This window comes from Chiroxiphia lanceolata, chromosome 10, assembly GCF_009829145.1.
Source record: "Chiroxiphia lanceolata isolate bChiLan1 chromosome 10, bChiLan1.pri, whole genome shotgun sequence".
Taxonomy (NCBI): Eukaryota; Metazoa; Chordata; class Aves; order Passeriformes; family Pipridae; genus Chiroxiphia; species Chiroxiphia lanceolata.
This window is the reverse complement of record NC_045646.1, coordinates 20,734,017-20,759,767: the sequence shown is the minus strand read 5'-3', so window position 1 is coordinate 20,759,767 and position 25,751 is coordinate 20,734,017. Positions and strand designations below refer to the sequence as shown.

Sequence of the window (25,751 nt, the reverse complement as noted above, 5' to 3'; positions counted from 1 at the left end):
CTTGGCCAAAGTAATAGGCAAGGTATCTGCTTTCATTTGAAAGAGGAAGTAAGAAGTGTACTTTAAGGGCATTCACTTAAGCTATCAGTAATGGTATAAAAATAGAAATAGTTTTTTTTTTTCTTTACAAGTTTATTCACTAGTTCTTCCTTGTAGGTAATAATAAAAAAAAAAACCACCTTTGGGTAGAGTGAAATATACTGACATTTCACTTCTGCTCGTATTCACTTCAGGTACCCCAATCCAGACAAAACAGACATCCTGTCATGCTGTTGTATTGAAAAGTACTGTACAGGCAGTAAATTACACTTCAGTAGCTCTAACGGGTTTTTTCCGGACTAAGTTAACCACGTCTGTCCTAAAAATTACATAACTGGAAATTGCAATAAAAGAATATTTGCTCTTAGCTGAAACTCTAGTATTACGTCACAATGGAACATACTCTAGTGGCCAATGATTAACTAGATCAGATAGTTCACCTCTAATTTAATCTCTCTGACAGAGCAAGCTCAAATTTTCCCTTGCCTGCCTTTATCTAGACATCTGAAGCAAGTTCCATGCCAGGTTAGAGTCCACTCTGGCCACGCAGGCTCCCCGTGAGCCTCCCTGGTGAGAGGTTAGTGGTGCCCATTACCCTGTCTGCAAAACCACAGCCTGGGCTTAATCACCTCAGGATAACCACAGCTGCTTTTGTGTGAGAGTAACCAAAACCACCAAAGAGCTCAGGAGAGCAAATATGGAATGTGGCACAGGGAAGACCTGTATGGACAGCACGAGACAAACCCTCTGTTTCTGCAAAGGTAAGGAGCATTTTACACATATGTTAAATCCATTCTTACCCAGGAGATGCTCTTAGCACTACTTCAAGTATTGAGTACATAAGAGCATCTGCCTGGTTAAATAACTGAGGCCACCCTCAAGAAGCCATTTTCCATGTGTCATCTGTACTGTTATTTGACAGAGAGCACTGAGAGCATAAAGCTCTATGGAGGATTCAGTGAGTAAAGGTAGTCCAGCAAACTACTCAGTTAGCAATGGAGTGCCTTTTTACCTCCTCTGTGAAGGTTAAAGGTAACCTTGGAGATCATCTGCAGCATCTTGTCCACTTCAAATAAATGCCTTATGCACATCAAAAAAACAAAAATTAACCCCTTCATGAAGCTTTCAGAATAAAGGCAGCCAGAGCATCACTTTAAAGGAGGTCTGACGTGCAAATTTAAGGCAAGGTCTAACACTTCTCATACTATATTCTGTGCCCAAGGCTGGAGTTCCCTCCTGCTGTCCTGACAAAATGCTATGTGGAAGTAGCTTTAGATACAAGAGAAAAATATACTGTCATAACCAAAACAACACCATCTGCTAGTAAACTATGTTAGATTTTTTTTTAAAGACAGAGGAAAAAAAAATCTCTCAAAATAATAATAAAAAAACAACTTTGGGCTGTTATATTTAATCCTATAAAGAAAACTATGTAAATCTCAATTGATAGGTTTATAAGCATGAACCAAAAGACAGACTCTTAGAATAGCCCTAAATTCTCCAAAGATAATTAGTTCAGTACCACAGTAACCCATATATCAGTAAAATTGTGCTGTTTATAAGAAGAACAAGGACTGAGCCACAGCTTTCCTAGTCTGGATGTAAATATTTTATATTTTAGTCTTTAAGCAAAAGAAACCTCTTCTCCTGAGTTCCTAAGCCAGAGAGTACTACATATGTTGTAGTATTTCCAGCCTCAAGAGTTGCCCACAAGTATTTTTTTGACACAACCTTTCTTTGGAAAATTATTTTCCCAGTCTTTTCTGTAATCTTTGGAAGTTTACGAGGCAACAAAAATGTGCCATAGCTTCTAGAGTCTTACACAGTTTGAAATTCTGAGCTGTTAAACCACTGATGAATAATTTTTTCCACCTCTTATATCATCTATTGTCTCGTCTCCTCCCTTCTTTCCCTGATAGCATCTGCCAGGTATTTGCAGGAAACTTCAACAGTATTTCCTTAGGTAGGAGACAATTATTACCAATATATATATACATAAACTGTCCAATAACTTTTGAGGAATTTCCTGTGTCACCTTGAACAATAGTTGATTGAGTCAACGACAGAGAAGATTTTAGGGTTTTTAAAAGTATTTTTATTTTAAGCAATGAGTTCAAATTAAGAGAATCACCAATAGAAAAGAAATAGATACTGACACTTAGGAAACACTATGTCAATTCTCTTCCTCTTGAGACCTGGCAGAAATCCGTGTCAGGAAACACATTTAAGTCTTCTTATTTCTGCCTCTAACTACCAACATGCCAGAGCTTCTGCAGCTTTGCCCACACCAACTATCACTGCAGTTCCTACATAACCACATTACAGTGGCTATAATCTGGATCCCAAAGGCAGTCATGCCAGAAACAAAAATGAGTAGCTGAGTAATGGAGAAGATACAAGTTTGACCTCTTTAAAAGTATCTTTCAAAAGAACTGGCTCAACTCCTGGAGGTGGAATGGTATTCTTCAGCAGGACAGGAAGATTACCATCACTGAAAGTCAGTCTTGCACAAAATTTCTTCTGTTTCAAAATCTCAAAAGCCTCACTGCCAGAGGCACATACCAGAGTAAGGAATACAGGAAGAGTAAATAGGAAGTAACAAGAAAAATATTATGATAAATTTGCAAGACTTCTGGGGAAAGAAGAAAGTGGAGCGTTTCTAAAACAAGACTTTGTGTAATAATAATAAAAAAGGCCAAGATTCCCCCAAAGTAGCAATGTTAATATATGCCGTAACTTTGGAGAGATTTTCTAAGAAGAGACTGGAGTAACAGTGAAGAAAGAACAGACTGGCAATAACCCTACACCATGCTCTGTGCCTGTAATTTAGATAAGAATGATGCAGCTGGCTAGACTTCAGTCTCGGGCACAGAAAGACTTTAAGTGGAACATCTGCATGCACACGCAAGCACTCTGCAGGCACTTCAGCAGCACAGACAGTCAGACATCACAAAGAGATTAATTAACTTTGAAACTAATCTCAGCCAAAATGACATAATAAATTGCACATATTCATCCCACTCATATGCTTGAATAAATTCCCAATCACTAACCAAACAAGACTGGAAAGGCAAAAGCTTGCATGCTTTCCCAGTCTGAGGCTCTCTCCTGTTACCAGTTTGAAGACAGCCATTACATCCCATACCAACTTCAGTACACATCTGAACATGGAAACAAAAAGAACTTTTTGGTTTGATCTTGAGGCAAGTATATTAAGCCAGTTTTTTCTTTATTTGCTGCTGCATCTTTCTAAACTTTTAAGTGAGGTTGTCTTTTCCGATGCTGCAAATAATTTTTTTTTTTAATCTTAAGTTGGCATCAGTTAAGCTTGATTTTAAGGCAACTGGCTCACAAAAAAACCCATTCTATTAGTATAGATAGAGCAAGCCTTCCAAAGTCACTAGAGCTCTACAAAGTCCTGATGCAGTGTATGAAAAAGGCAATGTAATTCCACTGAGTACTAAGGACAAATGTAGGCATTGATATGCCAGGTTAGATGTGCAGCCAATGTCTTCTGGTTATTCATTAGCTACAGTAGCTCCTTTATCCTGCAGCAAGACAAAGGAAACAGCCTGAACTTTAACATCCCCAAAAAAACACACCAAAATACATGTGGACAAATGCTGGAAGAAGTAACTGAGCTTCTGTTTTTGAAAAAAACCCTCAAGGAGGATTGCAGAACACCAAGGAGGTGAATTTCTTTTGAAACTATAGTATTTAAACACAAAAATCTTGTTTCAGTAGAGATCTGATTATATTCACGTAACAGATCTTTTCCAGATTTCTTTTTACACAAAAGCTATCATGTTTAGTACTGGCAATTAAAGAATGAGAAACTAACACTCTAGAGTCAAAATTATCCAATTCAAGAACTGAGTAAGAGGACAACATTTCGAGTCTAAATTTGCAACTACTATGAACTTATCAACATTCCCAATGAAGCAAGAGGCACACTACAGTTTATGACTATAGACATATGAATATTCAGGTACTCTTAACTGTACTAGTACCTATAGGAGACATTCCTAATGGTCAGGATGAAATTTTACTGAAGATCTTATCAACAAGAAGAGTTTCCACATGTCTTCTGGATTTTTGCTTTGTTTTCTCATTTGTATGACAAATAACTAGCAACAGTTTAATCATATCATGCAATTTGAGAGATAACTGAAAATTAACATCTACAATGAATGCACTCTCCCTGTGCAATTAGACAATAATTAAATCCTTGGTAGTAGCAAAACATTATGAGAATGTGTTGAAAAACAAATAATAATCCAATAAGTGACTTGTTCAACTCTATAACTTTATCAACAACATTGAGAGCTTCATTTTTCTCTAGCAAGAGATAGACTAATTAACAGAATACCTTCATTAGGATATTTTCTAGGAAGGGGGAAAAGCAAAAGATGGCAGTATTCTCAGACTTCACTATAAGAATAACAAAGATGCTCAATAATTTCCTGCAGGACCTCTTCACTAAAAAAAAAAAAAAAACCACAAAAACTTTCATTTTTACTAGATTTCTCATCTCACTTCAAGTAACAGTAAACAAGTTTTATGTTTTTTCTTAACAAGCAATGAGGTGTAACTCAATTTCCTACTTATGCCAATAAAATTATCAACAACATCTAGTATATCACAAGTGCTGGTATCTGAATTTCACAGTATTCATTTCACAATTTGTTGATAAGGATTCACCTTCCAGTTCAAGAGAACCCTAAACACAAGTCTCTTATTTAAATAAAAGTAATATCTTTATAAAGGTCATCCCCATTAACCACTGCTTACAGCTGCCACTTTACAACAGAGGAACTGATCAAGACATAGCCCTGCTCCAGAGCCATCCAAGGGCTACTCTGAATTTATAGTAGCTCCTATACAGGAAGAAGTCAGCATCAGATCAGGGCCCTTACATCCATAGTAAGGATGCTTCCAACCAGGTCATTTCCTCAGTGAAGAAAACTCAAACCTGAATTTAAGAGTAAGTATGGTTTTAGGCTAACAACGTTTTAAGCTTCAAATAAGGTAACTACCAGTTCATACCCAAAAAATTGTTCTGAGTATATATATGACTGAAATCACAGTTTTAAGATAAAACAAACACAGAACAGTCTATTTTCTGCATAAGCTCTAGAGGGGCAGGAGGGGAAGCATCTTTCTACTAACATGAATCATAATAATTATGCATGTTTCTTACCTGTTTTTAATACGAAAAGTTGGTAAAAGTGTTTATCAAGCTCCCTCCCAGTTAGCATCAAAAGCATGGGGTGCCTAGGTCCAGAGTCTGCCACATGCATTTAATTCTTGTCTCATCCTCTTCTACTGGAAATCTTTGACCATTACAGAGTCCAGACACCTCTATAACTATAAAATATAAAAGAAATACCTGGGCCCCCCAACAGTGTCCTCTTCAAACAGATACCAGATTGATGCTCACAGTTATGCCATGCCTACGCAGATAAATGTTGGTTAAACATGAAACTGTCACACAGCAGAGGAATAAGACACAAATTTGCATTTTAAACACTTTTGGTCTAAAATAAGGTCTTATTGCATTTTAAAACAACAGAATCTTCTACGCTAGATAAAATAACCCTTAGGATTCACAACCAGTATAGTATCACACTGTGCACATAGTCTGAGGGGGCTGACACAGCCACTAAGAGCAGGGCCAGCCTCTCCAGTAGGTCAAGAGCCAAATGCCTGGTGTGGTCAGCAGGAGCTCCAGGTTTGGCTACAACACCATTTTACCACCTGATCTAAACTCATCTACATCACTGCAGGCTTGGTACGGGACTGAAGATTTTACAAGGCAGCTGCAAAATTTCAATTCACATAATGACTGAGGTCGAAAGGGACCTCTGGAGGTATCCTGTCCAGGCAGAGTTACCTAGAGCAGGCTGCCCAGGACCACCACCAGAAGACTTCTGAATATCTCCATAGTATCTCTGGGCAATTTGTTCCAGTGCTCACTTACCCTCACAGTCAAAAAGTGTTTCTTTATGGTCAGAAGGCTGTACTGACAAAGTCAATTAACACTTTTATTCTTCCTAATAAAAACATTTTCTCAAGAGAGACATTGGGAATTTTGATGGAAAAGCAAGAAACTGAAAGCTCTTCTATCAAATCTAGCAAACCAAGTCTGTTGGTACATGCCACTGCCATGTAGTACAAAGAAATAGTACAATAAAACCCACAAATTCAGAAGATCAACATTTGTGTGACAAACACTTACATCATTTTAAGTGCTTAATTTGAATATGCAGAAGAAATGTCTGGAACAAAAGCCTGGAACAGTGTTCAAATCCCAAGCTAACCACTTTGGAAGACAGCCCATGTTAACATGCCTTAATTTAACATGCTGCATGTCTACTAACTGTTAAAAGTACATTTGTGTTGGCCAGATTTAAGGAAGAATTTATTCACAACATTCCATTCTGCATAACACCACAAAGCTGATACGAGTTCTAAAATACTTGTATTATGATACAAACCTGTATACATTGGTTCTTTAAATGTTTTTGCTTCTGATTTTATCATAAATTGATACAATGGGATTTAAATTATGAGCTTTCTACCTGTGACCACAAGAAGTGTTAGAAATTGCTGTATCCAGAACTACTTCCAGATTTCACAGTTTTTAGCTTGGAAATTGAAAATGTGACATGTCTTTAAGCACTAGTTAAATCCTTGCTTAGAGGCAGCTCTTCCAATTCTCTTACTCTAACCCAACTCCCTGTAAAATTTTCAGAGGTTAAAAAAGGTTTAACAAACTCTGGGTTTGAAGAGGATATTCACAGTAGCAGCATGTACCATTTTAATTGTGTCTCATATTGGCTTCATCTACTTAGCCCATTTAGGATGACATTGAGAAAAAAGTCCTTGTAAACTACTTAAAAATCTCATGATAAGCCTTTCTACAATTTAACTGAAGACAAATCTACACCAAAAGCATTTTTATCTGAAACAAAATGCCTAGTCTGACTGAGTTGTATTTAAACAATGGGAACAGAATTAGAGGCAGTAAAATCTAATCTTTTTTTCCTATTATTTAACAGAGGAAATGTACAGGTGATTGAGTACGACCAAATCGCAAAGAACTAAGAGAGTTCATCTATGGATGGCATCTCGAAGATCTTTTCCACAGAAGGAAGTCTAATTTGTTCAGTTTACAAATAATACAGAACTTGTGACATTTCCTTCGATCCTGACATATATCTATTCTAAGCACAGAAGACTTCAAATATTAGAAAGGAGTGAACAACCTGCTTTAGGGAACACACCTGTCTTACAGGATGCAAACCAAGCTGAACCAAGTTCACTTTCTGTAGAACTGAAGCCCCACCTGGAGCATTAAAAAGAGAATGTTGTCAGATTTTAGAACCAATTCAGAACACATTTTTTAGCTACAGAAAAACAGGTTTGATTTTTTTTCAATTATTTAGACTAAACAGACATTACAGTGTTAATCCTCAAAATCTCAGTTACAATTTCATCTGTTTTGCAATATTACAGTACTATCCAGACTAGCTTATTAGTAAACTTCTCACTGCAAACAGTACAGACCACAGAATCAATCAGGTTGGAAAAGACCTCTGAGATTGAGTCCAACCCATGACCCAACACCATCCTGTCAACTAGACCATGGCACCAAGTGCCACATCCAGTCTCATCTTAAAAACCTCCAGGGACGGAGAATCCACCACCTCCCTGGGCAGCCCATTCCAGTGGTTGATCACTCACTCTAAAGAATTTCTTTCTAATGTCCAACTTAAACCTCCCCTGGCACAGCCTAAGACCAAGCCCTCTTGCCCTACTGTTGGTTCCTGGGAGAAAAGACTGACACCCACCTGGCTCCCCCCTCCTGTCAGGGAGTTGCAGAGAGTGATGAGGTCTCCCCTGAGCCTCCTCTTCTCCAGGCTGAACAGCCCCAGCTCCCTCAGCCTCTCCTCATAGGGCCTGTGCTCCAGTCCCTTCCCCAGCCTCATTGCCCTTCTTTGGAGCTGCTCCAGCCCCTCAATATCCTTCCTGAACTGAGGGGCCCAGAACTGGAGACAGCACTCAAGGTGCAGCCTAACTAGTGCTGAGTACAGGGGTAGAATCCCTGCCCTGGTCCTGCTGCCACATTGTTTCTGATATTACAGCTCAAAGGAAACACACAAAAGAGCAACAACAAAAGCACATTAAAAACTCCCAGTTCAGACTCATTAAGAAAGTACTGATAGTACAAATCAGTTTCTGAGGGACACCATAAAACACTCACCTTACTCAATGTACTAATCATGATCTTTCCAAATCTGAAAGCGTTGTTAATATGTTCCTATTAAAAAAAAGAGAACATAGTTTTATAAGCTAGATAAAAATTTACTATGATAGATAAGTCCATTTAATAATGCAATACAAGTCCAACCATGTAAAATATGTATTCCAAGATGAGGAACAGTTATAAAAACTACAAATACAAAATGAGAGGCAATGCAAAAAATTTTATTGATAAAAATGTTTATTATCGTAACCTAACTTCTAAATTGGTTCTTTGAGCAATGCACAAAGTAACTACCCATTGAATTCTGTTCCCTTTATTAACATAAGAAACCTCCTCAAATTGCATCTCCATGATCTTAATTTATTGTTAGAACATTGTTTAGATAATACAGATACTAACACAGTTTATTTCAAAATGCTGAGACATCCAAGCTGAAGGATTAGTATTATCTGGTATAAATTTTGGGATCACATTCAAGTTATGTTTCTTCTTCTACACATTACAATCTTAAAACACTTCATCACCAAAATACAAATTCCAAATTAACCTCAGCAGATGAAAAACTTCTGAGAGCTAATTCAACAGAGAAGTATTGACACCATGATCAAGATTAGTTTCATATTCCAAAACACAAGTATGCATTCTTAGAGCAAAAGCTGTTCTCGGTTTACTAAAACTTACACTTCTTCTACGCATATCTGATAGAAAAAAATAAAAAGGTATCACAGAAAGAAGCTTTCTTAGGCCCCCAGAGGGCCAAATAGGAAAAAAATTAATCCCCCAGTCCTCAAGTAGTGGTTCCTAAATGGACCTAAGCATATGTCACCAGTCACTTGTACTCCTGAAGCACCCATGGCACTGCTATTATTTTATTGCCTTCCAGTTTTAGGTTGGTTTTGTTGTTTCTAAAGCTGCTTATTTTCCCTGAGGAGTAACTCACAGTGAAAAATAAAAGTAACAGGACCAAGTCAACTCAGTTTTACTAAGAACAGGAGGATCCAGTACATTGTTGACTTGTCAAGTGAAAGACTGTAAGAAGTCAAGTACCACAGAAATCTCCCCTTTCCCCCTTCCCCCAAAAAAGTAGTTTGGAACCATTCCTCCATCATCTAGCAGGAATTGTTCTCATTTCTGCCAGACCAGGAACAAAGCTTATTTTATCCCTTCAGGTTTCCTTGTTGTGTTAAGCCCACGACCCTCAAGATTCCATAGTGGACATGGACTGATTGTCCCCAAGAGCCAACAGAAACTAACCTTCTGAAGTTTATTCCTTCACCTTGAATAATAAGCCATGGCCCAGAGCTAAGTTTAACTGCCAACAGGTTGCATATTTGCCATTAAAAAAAAAAAAAAAAAGAAAAATTGCAGCCTGTGCTAAGACACTAGACACGATCTCCTTCTTCTGCCCCATGCTAATTTCTACACATCCTTCCTTCAGTCTTATAGGTAACTAAAGTTGCACTCAACGTGAATTTAAAAAAAATATTTCATTTTCTTTGTAACCAGAAAATGCTGTTCTCTTCTTGAGTGGAATTGGAGAAATCATTAAGCACAGCAACATTCAGAACTCTAGTACCTGCACATGCCAACTTTTGTCCTCTTTGCGAAAACAAAACAAAACAAAACAAAAATGATACGTTTGAGATTGTCAAGTGTTGTCAGAGAAAGGAGGGAAAAATTATCACACCCCACCATGTATTCCTATACTTTGCCTTTATTATAGGTGAAACTAGATTGAAAGTATCTCAACGTAGTATTTCAACTATAGTATTTGTTCACATCCTCATTAAGCAGCATACTTCCATATCTACTGCTCCCCTCCCTTAAAGAAAAGGGCAGGATTTCACCATGGGGTATTACATTTACAGGAGTTTCAGGCTAATGCTGCTGTTAAGACACTTCTGCAGTTCACACTCTATTAAAGATTTCAGTCAGAATGGAAGTACCATCCTGGAAGACTCTGTGCCAAATAAATTCTAGCCCCCATCACATCAGTAATACACTCCAAAAAGTGCAGCAACCTAACAAGCGTGATGTACTTGTCCTAGGAGTTGGACATATTAATACTGAAGTAAGAGCTCAAGTCACAGAAGAACCTATGCTAGTGAGGTAATTGAAATGAAGTAAGTGCTTTATATACTGAAGATCTTTGTAAAATTAAACTAAGAAGAAACGTAAAAGTACACATAATAAGGTCAAACACAAAAACTGTACTAAGATACAAAAGCTGCAAGGAATCAGGAGAACAGGCAGCAAAACCAACAAAAAAGAGAAGTACTGGACATGCTCACCTCTTCAACTTGTCTCCCTAAGCTTCAATTATGAGAAGTTACAGATGTCATTGCAGAGGCACAGTGAAGTGCCTCTGTTTTAGGACAGGGTGTTAGAAAGGCAATGTAGCTTTGGATCTACTTCTAAAAAGCCATTTCTACTTAGAAAAGTCATCTATACATGGAAATCTCCAACTATTTTATCTATAAGAAAAAAATCAAGCATCAAGGATTATAACAGTACACTCAAAAACAGGTGGAAGCAAACCTAAAGTCTTTTGGCATACAAATGAGCTCTCTTTTCCACCAAACACCTACAGCCTGCTCACACAATCTGTAGAATCACCTTAAATTCTTGCCCCAAGGAACATGTTCTCTGTATTTTAGTCCACTTGTTGTGGAAACAGCATGTTGGGCCTCTAACCTATTAGTACCCCTAATAAAATTTTCCTTTCTACTGGGAGAAAACAAAGAAGAAAGGAAAATCATACTCCATGATTGTGTATCTTCTACAGGCAAACTTGTCTAAATCAGACTACCAAAAAAAGTCAGTGAAATCACAAGGCTTCTCTAGGACTACCACACACTACTTCAGCAGCAGCTGAAAACATCTGCACAAAAATTTCTTGACCTTGCAATAGCTTTCACACAGAAATTCTCATAACCTCTCTTACATATGTAGATAGGCAGGGAAAACACGCACTTCAGAACTGCTGCACACACAGTATATTGCTGCTGTCCCTCAGCAACTCCTCAATAGGCAGAGAGGACCAAGTGAGAGGATTCTGCACTAGTACAAGTCCAGTGTAGGCACTCAGACAAAAAGACTCTCTCTGCACTGAAAGGATAACCTCAGAAATAACAAACCAGAAGCACAGAAGTCTGCCCTGCCCTTGTTCCAGCACTGCTGGCAGGCAGAGTACAAGCAGGCTGCACAAGTGTGCCTGGTGATCTACTAAGCCACTTAGCAGAACATCGGATCACTGCTGTATGCTCGGGCATGTGGATCCCCATGTGTGCAGGTGCCTCCCTACTACACAGGGCTCTGCCTCAGTACTAACAGAGCATGTTCTGGAGAGCAGCTTCAAAGCCTCTCCATAGGTGTTGCAGACATACCCAAATCATCTGACCCTTCTTCATTTTGTTCTCTGCCACACTGCAGTTTCACAAAAGTAGCCTGGGGCCACAAGAAATCCCAGCAACAGATAGCAAAACCATTAGCCTATGAAGTATGAGTTTGACTGCTACCTTCTCTTTTCCTTCTCTTTTCACATGTTCTTTAGAGGTACTTAACACAATTAAGTATGTTGCCTGTAACTAAAAAGAAACACCCAAACCCTCCCCCCCCAAAAAACCCTCTAAGTGTCAGAAGGCAGAGTTTTTCTTCACTAACAAACGACTGGCAAGTAAAAGGTTTGCCTTACAACCAACACATGCAACGTTAACAGCCTGACCTCCACTACAGCAGTGGGTAAGTTTAAGGCAGCAGTTAAAAGCAGGGAAGTGGACACCTTTTACACAGAACACAAAACATCAGTAGCATTACTTTCAAGACCAACATTTTCTGTATTCAACCTCATCTGTACCCAAAAGTGCAAGTCAAAGCCCTTCAGAGTAATACAACAATAACACAATAACACAAAGAATGATACAGGTATTAATTGACCCCTTTGCTGTTCAGTGCTTGACAAGCTAAGTTAACACAAGGAGTACTCAAGCAGTTCAAAACTTGCTCTACAGGGATATTAAAAGGATGTGGAAAATATGAATGCAGCAAGACAATCCAGTAAATAAGCTCTGTAATCCACCAACCTCATAGAGGAATTCTAGGCCATGCAACCAAAACTGGAGACAAAAATTCCTTTTCAGAAACATCTGATCATCTAGTAATTATGATGTGGTAACGTCATGAGTATGATATAGTGTCTACAGGACACTCATGCCAAGTATTACACAAGGCCTTGCTAAGAACATGATGTTCCCTTTTAACATAGGCCAACCATAGCAACCCTATAGAAAACACTACAGTTGATGGAGACTAGTGATAATTTACTGGTTCTACTGGCTACTGGTAACATATTGCTTTTAATCCACACCAAATACACCTCATCCCACAGCAATATGCACAGGTGCTTATACTTTAAGGAGTTAAAGAAGATTTTGTGCAGTAAATTATATTCTAATAATGTAAAGATGTTAGAGAAAGAAGGGTGTGGCCAGAACCCAGGAAAAAGAAAACTGGTTTATTAGTCTGTATCTAAGCCAAACACTTCCTGGTCATAGTAAAGTCTGAGGTAGAAGAAACATCCAGAACTTTACTGCCAATCACTTTCCTCATTTCACTCTAGTCTCATACTTTGGCTCCATCAGCATCTCAGTTTACTCACAATACTTATTACTAGGGACAGGCTTAAGCAAGTTTACTTGATAAACTGAGTTGTTACATATTTTAATCTTATGACTGGGGGAAGAAAAAGTGGAGAAGGTAATATGACAATATGCTGTTTCTTTAATGCCTCTCAGTGGAAATCCAAAAGGAATAAGAGTAAGATATAAAAATGAAGATTACTTAGATTTTCACTGACAGCATTCACATGCTAAAACAAATAGAGGAAGCCTACAACAAGTCCCACCAACTGACAAATAAACAAGAAGTCCAGCAAAACCATACAGTCTTTGAATTGTAAATGAAACCAGAAAACTTGCTGAATCTGAAGAAGTGCACAAAAGCAAAAAACCCACTTTCCATGCTTTTACCTTCTGGACTATATTAAGCCAAACTACACTTTACTTCTTCACAGGACAGGCTCTTTCACTGCACAGCATTTGACACTTAAGACAACTACCCAACTAAAGTATTTGTTGTTCTACCTTGAAATAAACACTTGAAATGGCTAAAACCCCATCAAAACCTGAAGGCTATTACTTTTTTCTTCTACTCTAGGTCAAAGGTCATCTCCTTTCCTCTACGTGTTACCAGTGAGGTAAGCAACCTCCAGAGTCCAGAATCAGAACCCCACACCTCAGGACAGTGCTCTAATCACAGGACTTACAGCAAGCTTTGGAGGAAGTGAGGACTCAGTCCAGTTTTCCAATGAAACTGCCTCACTTTGCAGAAATAATGCAAGTTTCAGCAACAAAGGGAAAAAAGAAAGATCCCAAAAGCATGCAAACACATGCAAGCATAAGCAAGAGGGAACTTGATGTTACAGTGCAACAATGTGGGCACTCTCCCTTACACCAATCAAACTGTGGTTGAAACAATACTGGCAACTTGAAATGGCTCTTATCAGGGCCTGCAGTGACAGGGCGAGGGGCAGTGATTTGAAACTGCAAGATGGTAGATTTAGATTGGACAGAAGGCTGAAACAGTTGGCCTCCCTCTTAGAGGTCTTTTCCAACCTTCATGATTCTGCTTCTTCAAAATCCTTCAATGCACTGTCAAGTTACTGTTTCACTGGCACAGACTTGCAAAGCGCTACAGTTTCCAAGTACCGGAGACTTCCTACTGACATCTTAGTGGGCTTTTTAAGCTCCTGTGGTACACTGAAAGTCCTCTACCCTATCCTGACCTATTACAGAACGTCAGACGTAGTGTCAGCTTGACAGTTACCATATTGCTCATCTATTTGCATAAAATTGTACTTACATAAACTGTTTTGTAATCATGCATGTAATAGCATGCAACTAATGTAAGCAGCAGGCACAACCAACCACACCGTCTCAAGGAAAAAAGTGTCCTCACAACCACAGGCAGCACAAAAAAACAAACAGCAGACAGCACCTGTTGCCCACTCTACCTGCACCTCAAGCGCGCTAGTGGTGCTGAGACTGTGGCTCTGAGTAACACAATTCCTCAGGTGAAACATCCCACCGGGCTGGCGGGCACGGCCCTGTAGCGGGGGTGCTGCTCCCCGCACCGAGACACACGAGGTGCCGGCGGTGCCCTCCGCGCCCCCGCCGTGCCCTCCCGCACACACACGGCCGCCAGGGACGCCAGAGCGGAGCCCCGCCGGGGGACTGGGACCGGCTCCGCCGCCCCCTCCTCTGCCCCGGGCCGGACACAGGCGGGGGACACTGGCATCACCTCGCCCCCCCAGCCTGACCCCGCCAGGGCGCCCGTCGGAGCGCGCAGCTCCCGTCCCAGCGCCAGCCGAGTGTGGGTGTGCCCGTGCCCCCCGCTCCCGGACGCCCTCCCGGTGCGAGGCGGGCGGGGGCCACGCCGCGCTCAGCCCCGCACCCGCTCCAGCCAGGGACTCACAGCTGGCGGCCGCTTCCCTCGCTGCCGCCCCGGGGGCGGGGGGGGTGTCACAGCCGCCCCTCGCTCGGCTGAGAGGGAGCCCCACGCACCCCATCCACGGCGGGCCGGGAGCGGCGGCGCCACGGACCCCGTGGGACAAGAGGCGACCCGCCCGCCCATCGGCCCGGCAACGGGAGAGCCCCAGCGCGGGGGTTATATAACCTCGGCCCGGAGGGCGGCGGGAGGAGGGGAACCCCAGTGCCCCCCGCGCCCACCGCCCCCTCCCGCCGCCCCCTGCAGGCTCCCGGTCCCCGCAGGGAGCGCGCCCGGCAGCCCCCAACTCACCGCACACAGCACGTCCCGCGGCCCCGGCGCGTCCCGGCTCGGGCTTCATACGGGCAAAAACGTGACCGGCCACCGCGCGCCCGCCCCGCCCGCGCCCCGATTGGCCGCGCGCGTGTGACGCGGCAGGGGCGCGCGGGCGGGGGCGGGGCGCGCCCCGCTCCCATTGGCCGCACCGCCCGCCGCTCACTTTACATAAGCCTCACGTGTGGCACCATGTTTCCACCAGCCGCCGCCGCCGCCGCCACCGCCTCCCGAGCCTGCCCCGCCAGACCGCCCCTCCCCCGCGCCGCCGTCACCGGAGCGTTGCTCACCCTCGCCCGCCGCGCTGCCCTCCCGTCGCGGCCTCCCCGCTCTCCTCCGCCCCGCGCCCCCCGCCGACGGACCGCAGAGCCGAGGGGGGCACGGGTCACGTGACGGCCCTGGGGAAAGCGGCCCCGGCCCCGCCCGCTCCGAGCCGCCCGTGACGTGTCGCGCGCGCGCGCGCGCGCGCGCGGGGAGAGGGACCGTTGGCAGGCGCTGCGCGCGCCCGGCCCCTCACGGCCCCCTGAGGAGCGGCCCCTCACGGGGGCGGGAGGGCCCCGCGGTCTCGGGGTGCGCACGGACGGAGGCGGCGGCCACAGCCCTCGCTTACGGCCTGGCCCGGGCTCGGTTCGCTTACATAAGGCAGCAGCGCCTGTATCCCGTTTCCTGGTGCCGCCGCCCGCGCTGGGTGCACTCCCTGAGAAGTTTCGAAACTGCCCCCGCGCATTGTTCAGGAGGCGCCGGGTCACAAAGCAAAGTGCAGCGCAGGAGAGCGCAGGGCTGCAGGTCTCTCCGGCGAGAGCCAGCCGGCATCGGTGTGAATAGCTACAACAATGGTTAAACTAAGAGTTTCCAGGGTGTTAAAGGTATGTGCCGTTCTCTTGTGGAAAACTAGTTCCTGACACAGTACACGTTACCATTTGATTACTTTCCATTCCAAATGTTTAAAAACCAGTTTTTCATATTTATTCAAAAAAAAATAAATATTGCCCCCTTCTGTTCAGGCAAAACTCTCAGAAATTATTTCCCATCTTACAGTAGAAAAGAATAATTAAAAAAAAAAAAATTCTCATACATCAGTCAACCAGGTTTTGCTCAGGCAAAACTCTCAGAAATTATTTCCCATCTTACAGTAGAAAAGAATAATTAAAAAAAAAAAAATTCTCATACATCAGTCAACCAGGTTTTGCTCAGGCCCCTGGACCATCCATCCTGCACTGTGGTGAGACAGCACCTGAGGTCTGAGCAGTGAAGTTACCCACTGCTGAACAGTCCAGCTCTGTTCGAGTCTCCACATCCTCCCAGGCTGAGCAGAGCAGTCAGTGTTAACTTACCCATATTCTGAACTCGCTCTGTCTCCTTAGTGGTACATGGCTGTGCAAAGAAGGAACAGAGGATGTGCCAAAGCTCTATCAATCTGGGTACCAATACCTCAGTCTCGTGTAACAGCATTTTACGCTCGCTGCATACACGCAGTTGCTCCATAGGATGTAATGCAGGGAAGCCATGAGGGCTTCCATTGTTTATCTGCAAAATGAGGTTAATGCCGCCTCCCTCACTGTGGTGTTAAGGATAAGTCCATTAGGTACATAGATATTTAAGCTGTGCCTGTTACAGAAACAGCCTGTGAGTAAAGGACTGTGCAGTATTTAACTGCTGGGAAGGAGAGGGGGTGGGCGGAAGCATTAGGACCAGATTCTGCAACTGGATTTGTTGCACTGCACAAGTCAGATTACCAGGATACCATTCTTAGTTTGTGCTTGTCTGAGGAATCTAATTTTAAGACTAATCCTAATTAGGTAGTCTCAGTATAGTTTGGTCAACTTGTTGCTGTTAGGCCTTCACATCCAAAATTTCATCATCTTTATATAAGTTCTCTGCTTTAGGCTTGGAGGGATGTAGAATGACATTCTTGGTTTCCATGGGATGTTGCTTTTCATGTCATGTGCCAAAAATATCCCTCTCTGGCTGTGTGCTAAGGGCTACACCTCTTACCACAGACTCAAAGTAAGGCACTTCAAGCAAGGCAAAACTCTGAGGCCCCCTCTGCCTCCACCCTGTCAAAATGCAAACATGAGGAGGGTGGCAAACTATGATGGCACTGTGCTAGAGATGAGTGAGTTCCAGGACACACATTCATCACTGCAGCAGAGCATCCCAGTTCTGCCAGGAGAGCAGTAATCACCACCACCAGAAATAGCCAGTACCTTTTCCATCCTAGTAACTACGAGAGGCATTACTTGTGTTCTGCTTATTTTAAAGGGATACTAAACAGTTATTTTAGTCAAGCTTATGGGAAGCATTTTTAAGTTCTATTCATGCCACCTTTTAGTAGTTATATCTTTATATTTGATTTACTAAAAGCAGGGAAAGCAGTATTACTAAAAAAGTGATTGTGCATATTGAACCAGTTCAGTTCAAATTTTTCTATTGTGCCAGTTTTCTGGACATTGCAGTCATGTGTTTAGATACAAGTTATTACAGACCCCACCAATCTGAAATAACAAGGAGGCAGGCACATGATTTCTAAAGGAGTGAATATTACCATTGACTCAATGGCTCATCTGGTAAGAAACAAAGCAAAATAAAATGGTTGCAAAATGCTACAGGATAAAAATGGGTTTGTTTTTAAGGTCACTCTGTCTGGTAAGTAGCTATAACATAGGGGTTTTAATAGCAGCAGGAGTAAAATATGTTTGTGTATGCATAGGGAAACTGTTCTAAAGAACACAAAGGTTGTAACAAAAACATTAAAATGCTTGTGGGGTTTTTTTCCCGGCTTTGTTTATTTTTTTGTGTGTTTTCAGTTGTAACTCTTGGACCGTGGAGAGAACAAATCATTCATATAGTAGGCAAGCCCTTTCTATGTGACTGTTTCATCGTGTGGCACACCAGGTCCCACACTGGCGCTCATCCGGAGCGGCTCTGGGGCAGTGAAGTGGGGCCCTGTCCCGCTTTAATCGCTGCCCGGCTCCCTCATGCGGTCTGGCCAGGCAAATGCCGGTCTGTATGAGGTTTTTTTATGGAATCCCACTGATTCTCACACTTATATGACCAGATCTTTATCCCCCCCACACACAAAATGCTGAACCTTTTCACAGCATACTAAAAAGTAGAATTTTTGCTTAAGGGAAGTATTTCAGTCAGTTCTGATAAGCAGCAACATATTGACATTTATCTACATTTTGGGGGGGAAAAAATTGAGACTTCCTCAAAAACTACCTGAGGATTGCTTACTTGGATTTGCTACTGTTAAAGAAATAGGGCTCCTTTTCTTCAAGTAACTACACTTCCCTATCCACTTGTAGAAGTTACCTGTTCCAAGTTATACCACAGCACTGGCAGAACTGTATATTGTTAAAAATAATTTTTTAAAAAATCAATAATTTACAGCTGGAGCCCACATCTAATCCTTCATTTCCTAAGTCTAATTACTCACCATTTGCAGTGACGTTAACAGTCATTGATTCTTGCAAAGATCCGGAAAGGCTTTTTTGCTAATGAGCAAAAGGCGTCACTGTTACTCTCTGTGCAGACAGAGGGAAGGATGAGGGAAGGAAAAAACCAACTTTCCTCATTACCAGTGAATGTATGGACAGGTTTTTCTAAAATAATTATAGAGTAGGAACAAACTATAACAAACATAAAGGTAGCAATAGGATACAGTCTTGAAAACTCTTTGATTAAAATTGTAAAGGAAAATAAGAAACATGATAAAGAACTCCAGCTCAAACAGCAAGTTCCTGAAATGTGCTGCAGCTCAGAAGTCCTTTGCAGAAGTGTCTGGTTGTCCCCAGATATAGAAAACCTTTCCTAACAAGTTCTGGGGAATGTAGTTTTTCATTCTCTCCCTATTTGTACTGTTTTCTAATTATCTTTATTAAATCCAGTTTCTCTTGGCAAATGCAGTGTAATTTTAAGTTCCCAATATCTTGAAAAGTGACACATAAAGGACCCTGAATTGTTCTTTTAGAAGGATACAAATGGCAAGGGTGTATCTTACCACTCTAAGTGCATGTGCAGATCCCCAAGACCATTAAGGTGATTTTAGAAGCAAACAGTTCGGAGCACTCCAGATCTGAGATCCTGCTGTTTAGTTTGCATTAGCAACTTGCTTTCTGCAGTTAGACTCACAGAAGGCTGAATGAAGAGAGCTTGAAATTGAATCCACAGTGATGAAAAGGAGTTTTAAGCTTCCTGCATAACTCAGAGAGTCGTAGTTTATGATTTCGCAGTCTACCCAAGGTGACTTTACACATCCACTGGAAGGAACAGTCCTACCACCTCCACTGAGTTAAAAATCAGAGATTATGCAACTGTGCGGTCAGCCAAGTTGGGAAACTGATTTGACTGAAAATATCCCATGAAAGAAGTTTTTGGTTGGATTACATCACAGCTGTGGGAGCACAAAAACCAAACCAACACAGGATCAAAGAACACATTTTGGGTTGGAGCTAGGATCCAAGACCAACAGGAACATCAAATTACAGAGTTAGGCACTTAAAATGAAATTTGCATGTCATTAGACTAGCATTAGAGAGCTAAATAAGAGATGGCAAGCAGAAAAGTGCAGCCTCATTCCTGCCTACTGTGTTGGATTTATGCATCCTCTTCTGCTGTGAAAAAAAGTGACTACATCAGATTGGGGTTCACCATTCAAAACCACCCAGACTCATATGCCAGCGACAGCTTTCACAGGGGCTCTGAGCTGATCTGACATTTCCCTTTCATCAAGGGCTTGGCATCGTTGCTCTTCACCCCGTCCCTGCCACCAAGTACTCGTGGTTATGTGGTCCTGGCCATTCCTTTTACTCGCTCTGCTACTTACTTGGCCCCTCAGTGAGCCAGTTCAATTTGTTAATCTCTCAGAAAGCTTCCTGAGTTAGTTTCCTGCCTCTAAGCTGAATCTGATCCCTTGGTGAGAAAATACACTCCTGAGTCCAAGCATGGCATGGACAGGGCATGGGAAGCTCTTTTAAAAGCAATGAGACAGCAGAACATTTCCACAAATTTTAATACCTGAGGCACAGTACTTTCTGGATTAAATGTGGCCACACACACCAGATGCCCTTGAGACACCCAAAATCCTCAACAGACACATAAGGCCTATGAGGTGGTGCTGGGCTTGTAACACAGTGTATCCCAACCCTTGACTCCCCACAACCACTGGTTCCTAATGCACACTCTTGGTGTTGATTTAAACCCTGCCTTTGCTGACCAGAGTCAGTTTACTGACTCCCACTGTGTTTATGATCTCCTTGTAGACTCACTTCTCTAGAGTGAAGTATTAACAATCTCTTAGAAAAACAGAGTAAGAGTTGTACCTTCCTTTAAAAACAAAATAAGTACTGAGACAAGATCTGGGTACTGACTTTCCCACTAGTGAGCATTTATGCAATTTTTATTAGATAGTCATTACATAAAATGTTGGATTAGATCTTGGCTTGGGATTGGAGCTGGACTCGTTCACAGGCAAACTCCCAATCACTGTGTGACAGTCACGCTGCTGCTCTGAGCTACTAGGAATCTAGAGGCACCCTTATTCCTTACTTTGTTATCATTTTTAAGAAACAGATTATAATATTAAGAGATTATAACAGAAACATTTGAAGAAATTGGATGCTAAGTAGGAAACTAGCTAGAATCAGTTCCAACACACCTACAGCCCTCCTCATCACAGTCACAGGCCTAACTTAAGCCAGACAATCAGGCATTCCTTCCACTAAGAATACTATCATAGATCAGTGATTTATAGTTGTTGAGGAAGGAAGAAGCAAATTTTAAATGGGAAAGAGCATCCTTCTGTATAATTTTGAAGAGTGTCTCTTAATTAAAAACACTTCATTTTCAGATTGAGTTTCCCATTACTGCTCTGTCTCAGTTTTCCGGCATTAGTTCACACTTCAGCTGTTTGGAACTGAACACTGCTGCTACTGAAGTCAGGGGAAGCTTGGTTTTGTTTTCAGGAGAGGGTAGCACTGACTGGCTGAGTTTGCTTCAGGAAGAGAAGCCTGCCATACCTGGCCACACTACCAAAAACAAAGTATGGATTTTAATAAGCCTTTCAGGCACTGCAGAAGCCCCTTGTGGACTAAGCCAATTCAAGAGACTTCAGTAAATAAAGTTTTACAGATTGTGTCACTAAATAGCAGTTTATGTTAAGCAATCAGAAATTCTTCAGGTTTAATTCTAATAAATGAGAAGTAAAAGAGAAAGGAGAGCTCAGTTGGCACACTGTCATTGATACATAGAACCAAGGAGTGAAGGATTGATACAAGTTCTGTTTGGATAAATCCCTTTCATATAAAGAGCTTTGGCAACTTGCTCAAAAGACAGTAACTGAAACAAAGAGAGCAGAAATATTTCACATCTTTGTGGATTATCTGGTGTTTAGTTGGTACGAGCTTATCTACAGCCCTTTCCTCAGTGTAGCTCTAGGCAGACTTTCCTCATCTACCTGGTTTACCCGGTGTAAAACTACTTGAAAATTATGTGGCTGAAATATCCTTGGGACTTCTTCCTATCTGTCACATTTGTAGACACCAGCCAGTAAATTTAAAATTGCCATGTGAATGAGGAGAGACAAACAAGCAGACAAAAATCAAAGTGATCACATGAGCCTTTATTACACAGAAACCCACTAGAACACTAGAACTCATTGCCATAATGAGACATATTCTATCCATTTGTAACATGTAACTCCATTAGCAGTAGAACTCTGAAATTCAATGCTTCTGTTGTGTAGCTACACAATAAAAATAAAAAATTAAGCAGTTTAAGCCAGTGAATAGAAAAAAAAAAACCAAACAAATCAAAACTAACCCTTACATTCCTTAAAGGAGAAAGATTGAAAGTCATAAAAAGGAAGAAGGAATCTTAAGCTATATTAGCTAATTGTTGCTCATTAGAGAAAAGATTGATGTTGCCTTAAAGCACTGTGCTACAGCAAAGCAAAGGAACTATATTTGAGAAAAAAGGGGTAGTTAGAGCAAGACAAAAAGATTGAAAGAAATCTTACCTTGCCAAAAAAGCAGAGCCGTGAGATATGCCTCCTGCAGGCATTTATGAAAATGCTGTAGCACTCATGGTTTTCTTGGGCCTGGGTGGAAAACTAAATAAGCATCAGGAGCTCTTTCTTTCTAGTGGATCTGAAAAACATATCCAGCTGCCTTTCAGCCCTTTTATTGATATGGGTAATTTACAATTATTATTTTGTTTCCCTAGCCCTGCTCTTTCACTGGGCATTACCAACCAGCTGTTGTTGGTAACAACACTCACAGCTTTTGCTGAAGAAAGCAGTGCTTACTTAGGGAGACTTATTCCTCTCCTGCAGTAATAGCATTCTTGTTCTTTTTAAATGAATACAGTGCAGGGAAAACAGTGACTTGGGGCAGCCTTAGAGTACATCTGATTGTAGGTACAGCTATGAAGGCATATCCAAGCCAGCTTCAGAGCAGTGGAAACTCCCTGGACAGGTACAGAGCTCAGAGCAGATGCAAAGCCCACCTGAAGAGCCAAGTCAGTAGTGCTGAATCATGGATCCTGTCCTGGTAGAGCCTCCAGCTGGGAGCACACGGGAGGTTTGGGCAGGCTGGTCTCCACTGCAGTTCCTGGTCGCTGGTATCCTCCTAACTGCTGGTGCCAGGATAATTTCCCTTTGCAGAAGAACTTTATACCTTTGCTATGTTGGTTTGCATATGATCCTATCTGGGATTCCCTATCAAGAATTACCTAACTTGTGTTAAGAGGAGTGATAAAAGCAACATGTGTTATGACTAAACTTAACAGCTTGTATTTAAAGACTGGGCTAATCTACTTCAGCTGTGTTTTGGCCTAATCAGAGAGATGCGTGTGCTGCTCTTCAAGGTGTTTCAAAAAGCAAACCAAAAAAGGGAATGTTTTTAAAATGACAGATTTTATACTTCACTGGAACCTAATAACCAATGAATCAACTTTTCTTGTCATATGCTGACTTTCTACTGAGACAACATCTCCTCAAGCTCTAAAATGCAATTAAAGCACATTGTGTCACTAGCTGTAAACTATTACCTCACTGCAAACTTGATCATTAGAGCTCGGACTGAGGTCCTTCAGAAATACAAATCAGTGCTCAAAACCAGAGACATGGCACTTAATACATCATGGGGCCCCTACACCACACCTGGAATGTGGAGATAGAACATCTTGCAATTCACACTGACTTAATGCAATTATCACTTAAATAAGTCAAATCTGCTTGAAAAAACTTTTCCCTCAGCCACATGTTGGATTACAGTACAGTGAATTGTACAGGAAGACCACTAACCAAATACACTTCAGAATTGCACTGTGCCCTCCAGACACAGCCACTGCTAGTGAAATGAATGCACTCCATTGTTTCCAACTTAGGAATTTAGGATACCACAGAGTTAATACTGTAGTATCAGTCCACTACAGTCACACTGAAGCAATAGGAGAAGACCTAGTATGACTAGTGTATTGCACACACAAAAAATTGTGTTGCTATTTGCATACTGTAATGGATTTATCTGAGATAAAGCCTCAGTTCCACTTATATAATCAAGATTTTTTTTGTTGTTGTCAGTGGCATGGGTGGAGTTAAAACTTTATAATACCAAAAATATCTTACAAATAAAGTATACTGCAAGGTGGAGAAGCAAAGGCATAGCAGGAATTAATTTCCCTTGTTAAGAAAACTGAGTGTGAAAGTTGAGCATGCTTGTGTGTGAAGTTATACTACCAAGCCTTGATGGCCTAACTAGACACAAATCTCCTTATTTTCAGAACCTTGTTCTCATCTCAACACTGTTATTATCATAATCATGGATGATGTTCTCTGCAGCACATGAACATTTAGTATTTTTAAAGCTTTTTGGTTTTAAATCAGGACATAGCGCAGTTCATTCATTAGCATTGGCATTACTATTGCCACTGTATAGTGTTCTGTAGTATGGCATGTCAGTATCTGCACTGGAGGTGATTACACTGTGCGAATTTGGGCACCATCAGAGAGGGTGTAATTGTGGTGGGACTGTTGTTTCAAACGTGCTCCTGTGGAGCAGCAAGGGGCGTGTGAGAACCCTGCAGAGCTGACTGAAGAACTCTTTGTTCTCCCTTCAGTTCTAGTTTACTGACTTTGGAGAAACCAGTTATTAAAAAGGAAGGTAAGGAATGTTCTTAAATGAGTCATGTTTGTTCTGTGACTGTCAGACTACATCTGTAACTGGTTCAGTAGCTCTATTCAGCTGGTGAGGTCATTCCCATGCTGCACATGACACAGGGAGCCTTTGTACAGACAGCTGCAGGCAACATGCTTCACACTGGCTCCTGACTTAAGAGATATTCTGTGAAGGGATCAACAGGTACTTCTCCACATTGATGCAGCATTATCTGATGCTTGCAAGAGTACAAGACAGACCTAAAACTTAAAGCCTTTCATTTGTAGACAAAGGTGCATTTATATTATATACTTGTTTTTAAAGAAGAGCTGAAAGATTTTATCGATGACAAATGAGACAACATAATCAGTCCAACCTGAGCAAAACCAAAACAGAGAATGTCAATGTGTAGGAAGCAGTCCTAGAAGCATCAGGATAATGCAAATACCTTGATGGTGTAGTCAAAGTGTGCAACCATTATGGCTACACACAAATCTTCTGATTACTTTTTTCCACAGAGCAAGTGGGGAACTTAAAAGTTAAAAAATGACTTGAGAAGTAGACAAGAGGGAGAACAATATTTCATTCAGCATCATGAAAGAGAGAACAAGTGGGATGAAGCAGAGAGGAAGAATGAGACAATGCCAAATTCACAAAGACAAATGCTGTTAAGTTTGAAAACACTTGAGAAATTTGAAGCCTAGACTGAAGTAACTGATGTACAGGAGATGAAAAAGAGGTCTAAAAAACTGTTAAAAGAATGCCAGTACAGTAGAATGGCTGACCCAAGGGATGGACAATACAGTTTAATCAGATAAACTGTGACCAAATTTATTTTGCATTTGAGGTGGAGTCTGACCCTATTAGTTTATGTTGGCATCATTTGTCAGATAAATTCACTGGAAGGTGACTGACAGTGCCCATGCTGCCACAGCCCAGTGCTGCTGCATCGACTGCCCCTGTGTGACACTCCCCGGGCTGGGCACCAAGGGGTGGCCATAAGCCTGGCTGACCAGATGCCTCCCGAGCCTGGCACAGAGTCACTTCAGGGCACTGCAGCAGGCAGGTGGCTGCACTGCTGGACAGCTGACATCAGAAAGCCTGGCTTTTTGTTGTACCTTTCTTGGATCATTAGGAAGGAAGTTTAACAAAGCCTGTGTTGGTGCAGGGCTGTATGATGCTGGCAACACCTCTGATCTAGCCAGTTCTTTCAGTGCACTGTCATGGATTACTACAGATTATATCACAGAAGCTTGCGCTCTATGGTATTGGGAAGTGTTTCCAGACCCTGGTGAAGCTGGACTACAGAGCAGGTGTTTTCTAGGCTAAGCCAGAGAATATGTAAATAACTTGATGTTGTATTGTACATCTTCTAGTAAAAATAACTACCTGCCAGTTATTAGATAAGT

General features: G+C 41.8%; 1 protein-coding gene and 1 long non-coding RNA gene across 11 annotated transcripts in view; one reads left to right on the top strand and one right to left on the bottom strand.

The window, feature by feature from the left end:
• Window positions 1-15,493, bottom strand: part of PER2 (period circadian regulator 2) — a 46,133-nt gene extending 30,640 nt beyond the window's left edge. The window contains exons 1-4 of one of the 10 annotated variants that reach the window (XM_032697550.1): window positions 15,164-15,260; window positions 8,306-8,362; window positions 7,326-7,387; window positions 5,240-5,400 (exon numbers count right to left, since the gene is read on the bottom strand). The gene's annotated coding sequence lies outside the window, so the exon portion shown is untranslated. Of the gene's footprint in view, window positions 1-5,239; window positions 7,388-8,305; window positions 8,363-15,163; window positions 15,261-15,474 lie in introns of those variants that run through there. The other 9 variants (XM_032697548.1, XM_032697554.1, XM_032697551.1 and 6 more) reach the window with 9 other exon arrangements.
• Window positions 503-7,603, top strand: LOC116791502. The gene is made up of 2 exons (XR_004358768.1): window positions 503-800; window positions 7,101-7,603. It is a non-coding gene; the product is annotated as an uncharacterized LOC116791502 (long non-coding RNA).
• Window positions 15,494-25,751: the final 10,258 nt, after the last annotated feature.